At 44.6% G+C, this 13,132-nt stretch overlaps 1 protein-coding gene across 4 annotated transcripts in view; it reads right to left on the bottom strand.

The window, feature by feature from the left end:
* The window catches only part of PARP6 (poly(ADP-ribose) polymerase family member 6), a 64,572-nt gene extending 59,065 nt beyond the window's left edge, over nt 1-5,507 (bottom strand). For all 4 annotated transcript variants that reach the window (XM_061594907.1, XM_061594904.1, XM_061594905.1 and 1 more), the window contains exon 1: nt 5,473-5,507. The gene's annotated coding sequence lies outside the window, so the exon portion shown is untranslated. The remainder of the gene's footprint in view (nt 1-5,472) is intronic.
* Between the last annotated feature and the right edge of the window lie 7,625 nt (nt 5,508-13,132).

Below are 13,132 nucleotides of genomic sequence, written 5' to 3'. Positions count from 1 at the left end.
TCAGTGCCATGCATAACCAACTTCTTCTGGAAGCCAGCAGAACCAGTTTCCCCCCAAGGTCAATCCTGGACAGGGAGTTGTGCATGTTGTGTGCACTTCCCCAGCAGCTGAGCTGCTCAAACAATATAATCCTGTCTCTGCATCCTAAAATCTGCCTGGATTCCTACAGCCATCACATTTTAGCTTGCACCTCTTTATTCTGCCCTAATCAGGTTGCATCTAGAGTACTAAATCCAGTTCTGGGTGCCACATTGTAACAAGGACATTGACAAACTGGAGCATGTTCAAAGAAGGGTGACCAGCAGGATAGTGAGACCGGTCTGGAAGCCAAGCCCTATGCAGAACAGTTGAAAGACATGGGTACGTATAGCTTGGAGAAGATTAAGGGCAAGACGTGATAGCTGCCCTCAAATATGTGGCCATCATACAGGAGATGGAGCAGGCTTGTTCTCTGGAGCAGAATGAATGGGTGAGAATTGCAGGGAAACAGATTTTGCCTGGATATTAGGAGAAACTTCATAATTGTAAGAGTTGTTTGATAGTAGAACATGTTGTCTCAGGAGGTGGTGGGCTGTCCTTTGCTGGAGATATTTAAGCAGAGGCTCTACAGCCATCTGTTAGGGATGCTGTAGTTGCATTCTGCATTGTGGATCCTGCACTGAGCAAGGGATTGTACTAGATGACCTGTGAGACCCCTTCCAAATCTTTAATTCTGTGAATCTCAGGTCTCGGGATACTGGAGACTTGGAAATTTTACATTCACATGTCTTGCATGACTCCCTACCACACTAATGATACTTGTGGGGACCTGGAAGTAGGGATGGGGGAAAAATTGATTCAGTTCATATTTCATTGTGAATTTACCTAATTCACACTTTCCAGAACAATATACAAACCAAAACAAAGCCATCCTTTGAAATTCACATTTATCCATATTTTGCAGTGCAAGTAATGTGTACAAAAATGCATGTGCTAGGATAAAGCTTGCATTAAAGTGCATATATTAGTGAAAATAACATGCAAACATTTATTTGCAAAAATATGTAGATTAGGCAAAATTGCATTAAAAATGTGTAGATTAGGAGAAATTTGCACTAAAATGCAAAACTTTAATTAGGACATTTTAAACAAAATCACTGCAAACTGATGTGGAAATATGGAAAACTGAACATTTCTCATTGGAAACATGAGAAACTGAAATTAATATATTTGCCCACAATCCCTTCCCAGTAGGCCCATCCCTACAGCACCTGTGTCTCCTCCCCATCACCATCAGTGCTAGTTTTCTAGCAGACCCTCTTGCTGATCTTTCCTTTGCCACAGTGACTAATTGGAGAGGTGGCAACAGAGCTGCTCTTGGTGATGTCAATTGACCAGAGGCCTGTTTTTATGCCTTTTAACAGCAGCAGCATCTGGAGAAACCTGCAGGTAACACTTTTCAGGGAATGGAGATAAAACATTTTATCACCTGCTAATGTCTGTCAATCAAGCTGTTATAAAAGATACAGATGGTGAGGAAGGGAGGAAGAGTTCAAAAGATCTGTCTGCTAGTGCGAAGGAAGAGGTAATCCTAACCGCAGAAGGAAGGGGGAGGGGAACTGTGAATCATCAACGATCTGTTATGGACAGACAAGTACGTGTGAATCAGCTCTTCTCTAACATGCAGATAGAAGCAAATTGGGTAGGTTGTACAACAGGAGGTGGTGGGAGAGTTTAAGCATTCTGGGAGAGTTGAGGAGATCAGCTCTTCCCCTCTTTCAGATTTCACACTTGAGAGAGTTGTTGAGAGAGTGAGACTCAGGCTGTGAGCACACTAGTCACCAGAGCAAAGCATTTCCATTGGCCACACCTGAAGGGGAAACAGGTTGATCTGCCAATCAGTTGCAAAATCTCTTTGAAGTGATTTAAAAAAAACACACTTGAGCTAATCCCACCAGGTTTTACAATAAAAAGGGGCAGGGTTTGACTAGCATCGTGCACCCCCTTTTTTAGAAAAGAGGTGGAGACATACTAGAACCAGCAGAACAGTGAGACTTTGACCAATTTCCCAGTAACTTCAGATGCATACATCATCATAATCACCATCATTATCATTATTATTTACCAGCCTTCCTTCCAAAGGAGCCCAGGACAGCAAACACGCAAACAATAAAACAATGAAAATATCTAGAAACAATTCCAATACAGATGTAGATGCATGAAAATCCATATGCATTTTTGTGCAATTTCTTCTAATATATGTATTTTTGAACACAATCTTGCCTAGTAGAAGCATCTTTGCAAACAATTTCCTCTGAATAATAACACACTTTTGTGTGTCACTAATATAAACACATGTTTGTGAGCATTCTTTGGTTGAGGAACCACACTGCAAAATTGGATGAATTTTCAAAGGACAGCTGTGTTTTGATTCACACATTGGTTCAGGAAGTGCAAATTTGGGAAACTTGCATTGAAATGCACAAAAAACTCATTTCCCTCCATACCTAGCTCTGCCTCTGTCTAGTGCTGGCTTCAGCCCTGACCACCTCCAGATGTGGCCCCTGATTGATTAAACTCAAGGGAATGTGGCCCTCAACAGAAAAAACAGTTGCTTGCCTCTGATTTTATACATTTCCTTGGGCAGACTAGGGATGGACAAATCTGTCAATTTCTGTTTCTCTTACTTTCTCATTTTTCCAGTCTTAAATTTGGTTCTCCACATTTCCACATCAGTTTGTGAATTTCTTTTTTAAAACAATCCTCATGAAAATTCATCAGAATTTTCCTGCGAATTTCTCCCAATATCCACATTTTTGTATGCAATTTTTCTTAACATACACATTTTTGCAAAGCAATTTTCCCTAATATAATGCATTTTTGTATGTTATTTTCAGAAATATATGCATTTATTTGCACGTTACCCTAATATATGCATTTCTGTACACATTACTTGGCTGGAAAACTGCATTGCAAGATTCTGAAAAGTGATGTGAATTTTGATGACGGCTGTGTTTCAGTTTACACATTATTTTGAAAAGTGCAATTAGGTAGATTTGCCTTTAAATGCAAACTGAATTGAATTTCTTCCCCATCCCTAGTCCAGACTTGTATTTAAGCATTAGCCTGGTAGCCATAGGTGACCAGGAATTGCACGCAGGCGAGCAAGTGAACTATGGGGAAAAGATGGAGTAATCTGTTGCTTCTGTTCACCCAGCATACAAATCAATTGGACTTCTAGAGTAGAGGAAGCCCCTGCTCTGCACCCAGCATAGAAATACATCTTTGTTTGTCCCTCTAGTACCAGCCCCCAGCAGGCTAGTAAAACCATTTGCAGGTGACAAACTTTCAAGGGGTTCTTCACAAACCTGATCTAGTTTGTTCCAAAGATAAACACAGTCTGCCATTTGGTCAATGTTAAACCTTAATAGGACCTACATTGTGAGCCCACCTGTACAATAAATGTAGTCTAGTAACCCTCACAGTACTAACCATAGGATCCAGATAGCTATCAGCAAAAACCTGGCAATGGCAGAGTCTTCCTCCAGATCCAAAAAGTAGCCACATCCAAAGGGGATATTTGGCGCTAATATATGTTAGCGACCACATGAATACTCCGACACAATAAAAACGAACACCGATTAGTTTAGGGTTTTTTAAATGTTCCCAAGTGGTGGTTAATGTCTTAAAAGAGAGGCTCAAAGGCTGGATTATGAATGGAAGGAACATCCCTGCTTCCTAATCGCAGGAGGATAGTGGTGGGTGGCTCTGGTGGTTACACAAGGGCAAGAGAAATCTACTCTGTACATGATTAGAAATATTTTGTTAGGATTTTTTTTATCTTCCTGAATAATGGGAGAGTTGGAAAGAAGCGTATGGAGAGTGAGAAAAGAAAGGAGGGTAAAAAGAAAGGAGTTCTGGGAAGCTTGCAGTGGCTAACAGGGAGAGCGAACTATGAGCTGCACAGAGAGGAAGGAAGGGTTTTAAAGGAGAATGAATGAAAATAGGGAGAGTCCAAGACGTTTTGCTACATGAGACAGAGCCCCCACCCCAGCTCAAGGTGAACCTACCAAAACCTGCATCCATCATCTGAGGCCCTCCACCTTGTGTCGCCTCTGATGGAAGTGCAAACAGTGGCAACATGAGATGGGGCCTTCTCAGTGGTGGCCCCTGATTGTGGAATGCTCTGCCCAGAGAGATGCACCTAGCACCATCACCTATCAACTTTTAGGTGTCAGGAGAAGATATTCCTATTCGCCAGTCATTTTTCTCTTCAGTCGTGATCATCTTTTAGTTGGCTAGGGTAGGATGTCTCCTTTTTAAGTTAGTGAAGGATGGGCGCTTGTAGTTACTGATGTTCTTTTATCTCTTGGTGTATCTGAAATGTGGCATTGCTTCCTTTTTTAACAGAGAAAGGAAGAGACATTTTTTGTAGTAAGTGATAAATAAATATAATCAATAAATCAGTAATGGTGCCTGGCAGTTCCCAAAGCTGTTCAAGCTATCTTGGTACCTGAGGCAGAAAATCCTACAAAAGCCTCACCCCCTCCCTGGCAGCAAAACTGCAAAATGAATAAATCAAGCAACTTAACCAATATGCTCCCCGGTTGTGACACTCTGGCTGTGTAGCCACCATACTTTTAAAGCACATGTCTTCCGCCAAAGAATCCTGAAAACTGTAGCTTGTTAAGGATGCTGGGAAGTGTAGCTCTGTGAGAGGCAAACTATAGTCCCCAGGATTCTTTTTTTTGGGGGGGGGAGGCATGTGCTTTAAATGTATGGTGAGTATGCAGCCCCAAGATCAGTGGCTTGAGGCAGCCGCCACACTCAGCCTAACGGGCAGGGCAGGCCTGCTGTCAAAAGGAAAAAAATCAATAATTTTGCAAAATCTATTTTTTTGCCATTGTAGCCCTCATTCGTTTGTTTTTGTTTTAAGTCAAAGTGGCCCTCAGCATGATTTTGAGCTGTGTACCTCAGCTCCGGGCAGGGCCCTTGGGGAGATGCGCGAACAGGCCTACACAAGAGCAACCTGTTGACTGTCATGGAAGCCTTTCGCTCTCAATCTTCGCCTAGTTTATTTGACACTCTTCCATCAGGGGAACTGCAGCAATCCTCAGGAGCATCTAGAGGCCTCTGAGGCTCAAGTGTCCAGCAGAACACAGACACACACAGCAACCAGGTAAGAAAGACCCTGACGAGCCCAACCAAATATGCTACATGTACGTGCATGAATGCACATCAGCAGCCGTGGAGGCGCAATCCTTTGCGAGATCTTTACAAAGCCCAGATATTGTCCCCAACCTGATTAGAGCTTATCCACCTCGACGGGATGGGTGGGAGGCATCAGGCTTGGGAAGAGGGCAAGTGCAGCTGGAGTTAAGGGTTCTTGCCTCCCCACTTCTCCCACATTTGTCACCATCAGTGCCCAGCACGTCTGCAAATGCCCCCTGTCAAATCCATGCAAACGTTTCCCCTGTTCTCCATCATACTCACGGCCACTGCTTCTGCTGCTACGGAAGGCCCTGCAAGAGGGTGGATGGTTCGCTCAAGGGGCCGAAGGCAGCAGGGAGAAAGACACACCGCCAGCGGAATGGGGAGAGCCGGACATGGAATCGATAAGCAGCCTCCACTGCGTAAGGAGCCAGACCACCGGGAAAAGACAAAAAGAGCATCAAGCAGGCTGACTGGGAGAAAACAAAAGCCTTGTCGGCTGCCTGCTCCTCCTGGCTTTGTTGTTCTCATAAAGGAGCATTGTGGCCCAGATGGTTTCGCTCATGCTCAGTGCAGCTCCGTACTGGCATCATGTGATGCTTCACAGCTAGCTGAATGGGTTTGGGAGAGAGAAGGCTGCTGGGGAAGAGGCATCCATGCACATGGATGCAAGTAGTGTGCACACGGGTGGTTCGTGAGACATTCGCCATCCGTGTGATGAGACTGCAGCCCTTTCACCAGCCTGGCAATTGCACACAATGTCCCCCCGCCCCCTAGCCACTGCTGCCACCACCACAATTGGCACAGGTGTATGTCTTACAGAAAGGAGAAAAACAGATGCTGGCAGTTTTGGGGGTATTTTTTACATGTGCACAACTCTGAAAAATAGGCTATTACCATTGGTTAACCTGGCAGCCTAGTTGCAAGTAAAAATCTGCATGCATCATGCACAATTCCACACACATGCTGGAAAGATGCAGAACATGGCACTAGATGTAGAAGTGAGAATCCTGGAAACCTCCGGACTGGTTTTTGTATGGTCTGAAGGCCCATGGTGCACCACTTTGTTGAAGCTAAGCAGGTCTGGTTTCAGTCCAGACAAATAAATAATAAATAAAACTGGGGAAACTTTAATGTGTGCAGGGAATGGGGATGGGGGAGAAGTTTGATTCAATTTGCACTTAAAGGTGAGCCTACCTAATTTGCACTTTCCAAAATAACATGCAAACCGAAACATAGGCATCCTTCAAAATGCTCACATCTCCAAATTTTGCAATGCAGTTCTTCAGCCAACTCACGTGTACAGAAATGCACATAAAGTGGGCATTAAACTTCATATATTCATGAAAACAACATACAAAAATGCATTATATTAAGGGGAAGTGCTTTGCAAAAAAATGTATTAGGCAAAATGGCACACCAAAAAATGCATATAGGAGAAATTGGTACCAAAATGCTGATGAATTTTCATGAGGATTAAAAAAAGAAATTCGCAAACTGATGTGAAAATGTTCAGAACTAAACTTAAGATTAGAAAAAATGAGAAAAACCAAAACTGACAGATTCAACCACCTCTGGTGGGGAACACCTGGGAAAAACTCTGAGTGGGAATCAATCAGATTCCCCGCAGCCAATGACATGCAGCAACTCAGAATGTTGTTTTGTAACATCTGTTTATTGCCAAACAAGCCAGTTTGTGGATTCCATTCAATTCAGTTTGGCTCTTGTGACACTTAATGTCCTTGTTTCCTGGACTAAACTGCCTTTTTTTTCAGTCCCGCCCCCCCACCTTCAGGTAGGGGTAGGTGACAGATGAAGCTGGGATTTTTATTTTTTAGGTAAAACCATTTAGTATTTTAGCCCATGTCCATGCATATTTACATTAATGTTCATTCATTTATGGATTAATTCATTCACTTACAGAATGTTGTCAATGTGCTGCACTGTCCTTCACAAAGTAATAACAAAAGGTCAGGTCCCTGCCCCGAGGAGGTTATAATTTAAAATACAGCAGAGAGGCAATACAGAGAGGGAAGGAAGACAGAGGTGAGGGTAAACAAGGGAAGAATAGACATCCAATCGTTACAGTCAGTTTGAGGGGGCCCTGCACAAAGGTCAGTGGGCCCTAGTACATTTACCTGGTAGCAATGGGAGATAGCAGCAGGTTTAGATGGATGAAGGCCAGCAGTGTAATGTCCCACAATGCCACAGAGTGACACTACATCAGGGACATTGTGGGAAGTTAAAATGAGAGCTAGACCCATCCACCTGGTGCTGGTAAGTAAGTGCACAGGGCCCGGGGTTAAAGGGGGGAGGTCTAAAGACAAGCATCAGTGGTGGGGTCTGCTAGGTGCTGGTGCCCTGACAACGGATCAAGAATGCCATGTCCTGACACCACCCTGTTAGTGCCGGGGTGGGGGGGAATGAAGATTTATTTATTTATGTATTTATTGGATTTATTAGTCTCCCATCTGGGAGGATATCCAACCACTCTGGGCGACATACAATCAAAAATATAAAATTACAATGAACAATAAAGATAAAAACATTAATACATTAAAATCACGTTCTCCATGGTGTTAACAGTGACCAAAGCATGAGGTGGCTCGTCCTCACCAGGCAGCATCTGGCCATCTTTCCGTCCCACCTTGCCTTCTTTCATAGACCCTTTGCCTCTGATCATAATCTTAGCATTGTACTCCTTCTCAATGTTCTTCAATGTGTTCCCCTGCTGGCCCACAATCTCGGCCACATGCTCGAAGCTGGGCACCAGGAAACACTCGATGGTGTTGGCGCTCTTCCTCCTCAGCAGCGCCGCCTGCTCTCCGTTCAAGGCCAGCCCGGGGGGCATCCCGGCCACTGCCATGCCTCCTCCTCCTCCGTCGGGCAGCCCGTAGTCTTGGAAAAGCATCGCCGCCATCACACTGTGGTGGACATTGTCACCAGGCCCGTGCAGTGCCCCTCCCAGGCCCGCCTCCTCCTGAGCCTCGAGATGTTGTGTTATGTTATGTTAATGTTTATTTATACCCTGCCTTTCGGCCAAAAGGCCCTCAAGATCATAGGATTGCACTAGAAACTTCACAGAAAAAGAATTAAGTCCCATTGAGTTCTATAGGAAGGGGCCTAGCCAATGGAGGCTGGTTCATCTGGGCAGATGGAGCACCGCCCCGTCAACTTCATTTGGCCCCCACCTACCTGCCTTCTTACTTACAATCTGTTCAGGGGGTGGCCCTAGCTGTCACCTTCCTCCTTTCCCCTTGCATAACTCAGCAGGAAGGAAGATAGGGACAAAACTGGAATTGCTTGGCTCCACTTGTCATTGGCTCTGGCTCCCCTTACTGCTCTTGCCTCTACCTGCCCCATTGGGCACCAGCAGTATTAGGCCGCCTAGCTCAATGGTTGAGTGCATGTTGCATGCAGAAGGTCCCAGATTCAGTCCCTGGCATCTCCAGCTAGGCCTGGGAAAGGTGTGCTGGCACCGGGCAATACTGAATTAGATGGGCAGAAGGTATTAGGCAACTTCCTGTGGGGCTTACTCCCAAGTTAGTTCTTATGGGACTACAGCTGTTAGGGACCATGTTTCCTGAACAAGGCCATGCAGCTCAAGGAAAGAACCACTTTGCACAGCAGAAAAGGCTACTGTGCAACTATTTTTTTCTTTCCTGGCAATACTGATCCTTATGTTCCACATGTCTTACAAGACACACAAGGGAGGGGCTCCCAGTGAGGATGTATTATACCCAATCTCCAAAATGTTCCTGTGATGCGATAGATAAGATAAAAGTAGAGTAGAGTAGAGTAGAGTAGAGTAGAGATAGATAGATAGATAGATAGATAGATAGATAGATAGATAGATAGATAGATAGATAGATAGATAGATAGATAGATAGATAGATAGATAGATAGATAGATAGATAGATAGATAGATAGATAAAATTATACATTTCTCTTGCCCTTCCTCCAAGGACTTAGGAGCATCACATATGATTCTTATCCCACCACCTGTTTTCATCATCACAACAACCCTGTGAAATAAACTAGGCTGAGGGATAGTGACTGATCCAGGATCACCCAGTGAGCTGAGCAAGAGGCTAAGTGGGGAATGGACCCTGGGTCTCTAGTCCACAAACACTTAAGCTCCAATAAGGGCTCAGTCTGATACTGAAGATGTGACAGGTGAGAGGTCTTAGGGTTTTGCAGAAGATATCCTAAGTTGGTGCAATATCAGATATGCCACTGGTATGACAGATACCCCAGTACAGTACATAGGAGAGGAGCATATTTACAGTGCATGAACACTGAGGTGGCACAGCTCCTGCTTCACTCTCTCTCTCTCACTCCCTCACAGCCAGTGGAGGCTGGTCCATTTGGGTAGATTGGACACTGCACCGTCAACCTCAGTCTGCCTTCAGCTAGCCCTCACCTGCCAGCCTTCCTACTTACAATCAATCCTGAGGGGGCGGGGCACTGGCACTGCCTATCACCTTCCTCCTTAGCCTCACTGTTGTCCCTTGTACAACTCAGCAGAGAGGAGGATGGAGACACAGCTTGAATTAGTTGGCCATTGGCTCTGACTCCATCTACTGCCAGTGGAGGCCAGTGTATTAGGGCAAATGGGGCACTGCCCCACCAGCCTCAATCTGCCAGCCCCCACATGCCTGCCTTCTTACTCACATCCACTCCAGGGGGTGACACTGGCTGTCAGCTTCCTCCTCCTCCTTAGTTTCAATGTTGCCCTTGTAGAACTCAATACAGAGGAGGAGAATGGAGAATGGGGACAAGACTAGGATTAGTTGGCTCTGCCTATCATTGGCTCTGGCTTCTCCTACTGTTTGGGCTCTCTGCTTTCCGCCCCACCAGTCCCAATGGGTGCCAGCCACCACAGCCAACTGCTGATTACCCTGCCTTCCACTCTACCTATCCCAATGGGCACCAGCCATCACTGCCAAAAAGAGTAATCTTGTGGTTAGTTCACATGGAAACAAACAGCGGAAGGATAACACAACAACTATTGTTGTGAACCTCCCAGAGAGCTTCAGCTATGGGGTGGTATACAAATGTAATAAATAAATAAACAACTATAACACAAGGTGGTGGCACCTACCCTGAGGAATTCCTACCCTTAAATATTAGACAGGCGGCATCTCTGTTATCTTTTTGGCGCCTATTGAAGACCTTCCTCTTTCAACAAGCCTTTTAAGTTGAGACTGTATCCCAGTCTGCATCTGTGTTGGAATTGCTTTTTAATATGTTTTTAACCCTTTTTTTAAAAAAAAAAAAACCAAAACAATATGTTTTTAACCTTTTTTCAAAAAGATGTTTTGAAAGCATGCCTCCCTGGGGAAAGCATTCCACAGCCAGGGGGCCACCACAGAAAAGGTCCTTTTCAGAAAGGGGTAGAAAAGGCAGTATTACTGCAGGTTGGAGCACTGTCCTGCAAGTCACAGGAAAGCAAGCTGCTGCAATAGCAGGGGTGTGTGCGCGTGCATGTGCATGCTTGCATGCACACGCCAATGTGGCCTAGCCCTAAGTTCTATGAAGCTGGAAATTATGCATAGGCTTGCCCTCATGCTTATCCTAATTAATGAGATATTATGCCATGTACTGCTGCCCTTTGGTGTGACAAAGTGAATGTGTGCCTTCGTGCATAATAATGGATCCACACAACTATCTGTATTTGTGGACTCTCCTTGGGGACATGCCATCTGTGGGGTGTGGGGCTGTCATCATGAGCTCCAGCACTTCAAAAGGTACCGCTACACCACTGTAATCAGATGGCTCTGTTACTCAATGAACTGACTCAGCTTCCTTTAATTGGTGATAGCGCTAGTCAGAACTGAATCATATTGCAGGATAACTTTCCTGGGAGAAAGAAAGATTCCTATGCAATTAAATGTTTAGGAACTGGTTTTTACAGAGCTACGGAGCAGGAGAGAGGGGGAGAGAGACAGAGAATGTGTGCTGACAGCCTCTCTGCCATGGTGTGATTCACTTTAGAAATGTACCTTTTTTTTTTAATAAGAAGCAATGACATGCTTCCAAACACTGAAACAGGCTTTTCCTGAACCCCCACACAGCAAAGCCATGGGTAGGCAGCCAAATCGTGACAGGTACTGGCCACCAGCCTAGAAAGAAGCAATGTGTCACTGTAGCTCAGTGGCAGAGCATCTGCTTTGCATGCAGAAGGTCCCAGGTTCAATCCCCGGCATCTCCAAGTAAGCCTGAAGAGCCGCTGCCAGTCAGTGTCAATAATACTGATGGTCTGACTTGGTATGAGGCAGCTTCCTACTTTCCTTTCCAGAGCTTAGTGCTAATGTGCCTATGGTCCCAAGGAAGAATTTTGAGCAGATGGGTTGCTATGCCTGCCAGGACCAAAGTGATAAAAAAAATTGGAGCACCTTATCTGTGAGAAAAGGCTAACCACAGGTGTGGGGAACCTTTGGTAGAGATGTGGAGGCCCAAGGAGGAAAAACAGAAAAATTCAAGAGGAGGATGAGTTTTTTCCAAAGCCTTTTTCTCCCCCGAAAACTTGGAAAATGTTGGAATATGAAATATTTTTAGAATGATGAATACAATGTTTAAGACAAGGTGTTCATATATTTATTCCCCCAAACAGTAGTGTAGTGGCAAATTCAGAAGGGTAAAATCCCTTCATGATAGTCACAGCCATGCCCCCTCCCAAACTTTTTGTTTCCTGCTGGGTTGAGAATGAGATCCTTGTTAATGCCTTCTCCCACAGCAGACATCCCTAGGAACCAATATGCTGGAAGGGGAGAATGTTAGCTACTGAGAAGAGTCTGCACAGTGGCTGGCTGACCTCCTTTGACTCTGATTGGCTCCAGTCATCAGGAAAGGATAAGGAAGCATGTTAGAAAACTCTTCTCAGCGGCTACCCTTTCATGCTGATCATAGGATGCTGGGACATGGAGACCCTGCTCCCCCCAAAATAAAGAGTCTAACACATACACAGAGAGACCCCAAACAACTACATCCTTGCCCCCCAAATTATTTCAAAAACCAAGCAACAGGAATACTTTTAAGGATACCAGAAAGATTGTCTTACCTGTTATATATCCAGTCAATCACTGCACTCTGCAGGTGGGAGCCTCCTGCAGATACCATCTTATCAGGAAGTCCGCTCCACACAACATAGGAAGCAGACTTTTAGTGTTGTGGCACCAACATTTTGGAATTTCCTCCCCTAAGTATTAGACAGGCACCATCTGTTATTTTTCCGGTGCCTATTGAAGACCTTCCTCTTTCAACATGCCTTTTAAGTAGAGACCTTATCCGTCTGCATTGGTGTTGGAATTGCTTTTTCAGGTGTTTTTAAAGCTTTTTCTTTTTAAAAATGTTTTAATATGTTTTGTTTTAATATATTTTAAGGCCGGGGACGGAACTGGGAATCCCACCCCATATATATGGTCTGCCTAGTTAAACGTCGCAAGACGTCACCCTAAGAGTTGGAAACTACTCGCACTATAAGTGCGGGGACACCTTTACCTTTTAAAGTCTGTTTTTATGATGTTTTAGAGTGTTTTTAGTGTTTAGTTTGCCGCCCTGCTCTCCTTCTGTAAGGAAGGGTGGAATATAAATTAAATAAATAAATAAGACTATGCACAGTATCAGATCCTTACAATTCCTGCACACTGAGGACAAGCAAGTCCTAAGCTGTGGACTGAAAGTACAGATCTCCAATGCAAGAAGAAGCTGCATTTCTGCCTCTAGGGAGGCACTAGCAGCACTGCCATTGACACAAGAGGAAAAAAGGAGGCTCGTTCTAGGGCCTTCTTTGCTTGTGGGCTTCCTCTTGTTAACATCCTTGGTGGGTCTGTTTCTGTCTCCTTGACTAGGCCTCAAAGGACTGGGAGTGGGAGAAAGTACAGAACAAGGCAAAGAAGCAGAAACTGATAGTGATAAAGAAAATCAGACTGATTATATT

The sequence above is a fragment of the Rhineura floridana genome, chromosome 14, assembly GCF_030035675.1.
Source record: "Rhineura floridana isolate rRhiFlo1 chromosome 14, rRhiFlo1.hap2, whole genome shotgun sequence".
In the NCBI taxonomy this organism is placed as follows: Eukaryota; Metazoa; Chordata; class Lepidosauria; order Squamata; family Rhineuridae; genus Rhineura; species Rhineura floridana.
This window is presented reverse-complemented; position numbering and strand designations above follow the sequence as displayed.